Genomic DNA, 4,496 nt, shown 5'->3' on the forward strand with positions numbered 1-4,496 from the left:
AAGATATTGTTTTTTCAAAAATTGTAACGATAATTTTATTTTGAGGACTGAGTAGTGCGCTTTTGTGGAGTTTCAACTCTTGTGCAAGTGAACCGTTACAAATTTTAATAAAGACTAAATTGTTACAAATTTTAAACTAGTGAAACTAAATTATTATACAATAAGTCTATGTTGGGATCCAAATTTGAACCAATTATATATCTATTAATCAATGCATAGGGATAAGTTACTTTGAGTTACATCAATTAAAACATGGGTTATTAAACCCCTAAATTATCTTAAAGATCGAGAAATTCATAATTTTAATGCGTATTTTAAACATGTAACAAATTTTGCATTTTTATTTTCAAATAGAGCTTAAGGTTGACTTTTTACAATTAATTGGATTAATTAGTATACTCGAATCAATTTAAATTGAACTAAAAAGAAACTTGAATTTATTAATTAAGAAAATATTTTTTATTTATGATATAATATTAGTGTCGAGGATTTATTCGACGGTATAATTATTAACAGACTACTCTAATTAATAAGTTTTGAATGTGTAAATGATATGTGAGACTTACGATTTTTATTTTTATCACAAATTATGACTAAACACTAAAAGATATAATTAGATAAGGGAGAAGTAATAAATTAGAAGGAATTGAAATTCTAAGACCAAACAGTAAATCGAAAGGAATTCAAAATTGAAATTCCTATTCCTGAGTAGATTATGAAATTTGTATCTCAATTTCGTATAAATAGGCAGTACCTTTGCATAAAAAAAAATCACTGCTCTCAAGTAAAAAATAAATGGCGCGTTCGACTAAATCAGTGGTCGCTCTCACTCTCCTCTGCTCTTCTTTCATTCTTCTTTTTTCCTTTGCTTCCGATGCTCGTCCGCTCAAGCTTTGTATGTTCGACGCAATCTATCAGTTCGGTGACTCCATATCTGATACGGGAACTTAATACGCAAAAATCCGATAACTCCATTTTCTCACCTTCCCTATGGAAAAACATTCTTCAAGAACGCAACTGGCCGCTGTCTAATGGCTTGCTAATGATCGATCAATTCGGTACGTACTTTCGACTTTTCATGTTTCATGTTAATATAATAATATGCTTATAGATAGTCCACTGCAATCATCCACAATTTTACAATGCTTTTCAAAATCCAAATTCAAATTTCAAATTTTCTCTCTCGTTGTTTTGCTCTTTTTCTATTCATCGTCAATTTCCAACGTTTGCTTCTTGTAATAAATTAATCAACATTTTTCTTTAATGTTAAATTATTTTCTTCCATTCTATTTTGTTTTCTTTTCATAATATTTTATTTCAATTTTATCTATACAACCTCCTCAAAATATAACGCCTTAGATGATCGATTATCTCACTTTACCTATATCTTAAATGACGATAATCAATAAAGTTTATTGTTTCGATTATTTCAGCCTTGGCGGCTAGACTCCCTTTGATAAACCCGTATTTGAACAAAGAGACATCGATGACTCATGGAGTAAATTTTGCAGTGGCTGGCTCTACTGCTTTACCTTCTGAAGTTCTTGCTCTAAACAAGATCTCATCTCCCGTCACCAACACATTTCTAACTAAAAAACTTGATTGGATGTCTACTCATTTTAATACTATTTGTTCACACCAAAGAGGTTTGTATATACTTGATCCAATTTAATGTAAACAGAGTATACGTATTCTATGTTCGAATTTTTTTTCTTATATTAATCTCTTGCTTTCACGTCCATCTTAAAGATTGCACCGAGAAGTTAAAGAATGCCTTGTTTTTGGTTGGTGAGATTGGAGGGAATGATTACAATTATGCTCTATTCCAAGGCAAAACTATTAAAGAAGTTGAAGATATGGTGCCCAAGTTGTTCAAACTATAAAGGAAGCTGTCACCATATGTTATTCTTCTTCTTTTTTATCGTATTTTATTTTATTTTGTTGTGAAGTATATGGTCTTTTTCTTCCTACCTAAATTTATTGTTCTTCTTTTTCATAATTGTGTGTTTTGCAGAGAGTCATAAGTCATGGAGCTACTCGAGTTATTATTCCAGGAAACTTTCCAATAGGTTGCCTACCAATCTATCTCACTGGATTTCAAACTAAGGATTCAACGGCTTCTGATGAGCTTCACTGTTTGAAAGATTTGAATGATTTAGCAAACTATCACAATAAGCATCTTAAACATGCCATTAGATCGTTGAGAAAAGAAAACCGAAATGTAAAGATTGTATATGGTGATTATTATAATGCACTCTTGTGGGTTCTACGACATGCTTCATTACTAGGTACGTTTCTTTATCGTGCGTTTTACACTATATGTTAATTTATGTAGAAAATATTATATATCTAATAAATTGGAACCATCTCTAATAGGGTTCGATGAAACATCTTGCAAAAGTCTTGTTGTGGGATTGGAGGTGATTATGATTTCAGCTTAATGCAAATATGTGGACTTCCTGGAGTACCAGTTTGTCCAAATCCAGATGAAAGAATTAGTTGGGATGGAATTCATTTGACACAAAAGGCTTCAATTCGATTTCAAATGACGTTTGTGAACTATCCCAACTGAATTTGTGATAACATTTATCATTAGAAACATTTTAGAAGTGTCTTCTTAACAACAGACACAGTGCACGTCAAAGTAAAAAATGAGAGACTTCCTTGGAAATAAATAAAAAAAATAAAAAAATAATGACAACGACATAAGTTACAAAATTATAAAAGTCAAATATAGCAAATTTTGCTTATCAATTTTTACGGGATTTTCTGCCCTTTAATTAATTATACAAAACTTAAAAAAAAGAAGTCAAAACACATAATATACAAAACTTCACCTTTAATTAATTATAAGTAGTAATACGAGGATTTCGAAGCTTTCGGAATTTTAGTAGTTACACAAATTGCATCCCTCTTTTACTTTTTCCAACAATAATTTTATCTTCTCTACACTTCTTTTCTGTTTCTTCTTCCCTCAATATTCTTTTCTTTTTCCAAGATAAAACACATATACACAAATCAGCAGATGTTTCGTAGTTACTTTATGATTAAAAAATATACTTTATAATCAATTTTGTTACTATTTATTTTAAGTTTGTCTATGATTATAATTCTTTAATTTAATATTTACAAAATTTCTAATTATTTAGTATAAATTGATAAATATTTCATTTCTTTTAATTTTACTATTCCTCCAAAGTTCAAAACACCCACCATGAAGCCGTATGACGGGTCTAAGGACCTGAAAGACTATCTTGAGGTCTTCGAAGGCGTCATGGACTTTCAGACATAATCTGACGCCATCAACTGTCGAGCATTCCAGATCGCCTTAACAGGAAGTTCTCGGCTCTAGTATAGAAGGTTGCCAGCAAGGTTGATCTCGACCTACAGCCAGCTGAGGAAAGAATTTATCAGTCAATTCTCTTTTCGGCACTACGACAGGAAGACAGCCACCATCTCGCCACCATTTGACATAAGGAAGGTCAGACACTAAGAGAGTACGTGACCCGCTTCCAAGAGGAGCAGCTCAAGGTCGTGAATTGCTCAGATGACTCGACCATGTGGTACTTCTTCACCGACCTGACCGATAAGACTCTAACAGTCAAGTTGGGAGAGGAAGCTCCGTCCACCTCTGCTAAAGTCTTGTAAAAGACTAAGAAGGTGATTGAGGGGCAAGAGCAACTCAGGACAAAGTTAGGTCGGACAAAAAAAAGGTCCGACCAGAAGAAATTAAACAATTGGGATAAAGGGAAGTTTGATTCTAAGTCTAAGGACAAGGACGCATCTTCTCAGCCCTTTCGGGGCAGATCTGATTAACGGGGGTCGGATTCAGAGTCCAACCGAAGAGGACCTCACAAACGGTACACCCCTATAACCATCCCTATCTCGGAGATCTTAGCTAACATCAAAGAGGTAGGGTTGGAGAAACTCCTCAAGCACCTCGAGAAACTTCGAGGAGACCCAGAAAGGCGCAACAAGGACATGTACTGTCGTTTCAACTGCGACCATGGCCACGATACCTCAAATTGCTGGGAGTTGAAGTGCCAGGTTGAAGACTTCATTCAAGATGGCTACTTCAAGAAACATTGCAGCAAGCCGGGCTCGAGCTCGACACAAAAGAAAGACGAGATGAAGCATTAAAGGATGCCACCTCAGCGAGATGACCGACCTACGGTAAAAAACACCATCTTTGTAGGCCCAAGTGGGGGCTAATTTGGAAATAAAAGGAAGAATCTTACCAGAGAAGCTCGACGCGAAGTCTTCGCCATTCCAGAGTAGAAGCGGACGTGCCCGATATCATTCTCTTACTCCAACTTGGAGGGGGTCCACTTATCCTACAACGATGTCCTGGTAATCTCACCGCTGATCGATCACGTACAGGTAAGAAGGGTGTTGGTAGATGGAGGCGCTTCAGCCATCCTATCCCTCACCACTTACCTGGCGCTAGGATGGACCAGGGCGCAGTTAAAGAAAAGTCTGACACCCTTAGTCGGATT

General features: G+C 35.1%; 1 pseudogene; it reads left to right on the forward strand.

The window, feature by feature from the left end:
* The first annotated feature begins 795 nt into the window (after positions 1 to 795).
* Positions 796 to 2,572, forward strand: LOC111025526 (acetylajmalan esterase 1-like; annotated as a pseudogene).
* Positions 2,573 to 4,496: the final 1,924 nt, after the last annotated feature.

The sequence above is a fragment of the Momordica charantia genome, assembly GCF_013281855.1.
Source record: "Momordica charantia cultivar OHB3-1 chromosome 2 unlocalized genomic scaffold, Mcharantia_2.0 BLBB01000002.1, whole genome shotgun sequence".
NCBI lineage: Eukaryota > Viridiplantae > Streptophyta > Magnoliopsida > Cucurbitales > Cucurbitaceae > Momordica > Momordica charantia.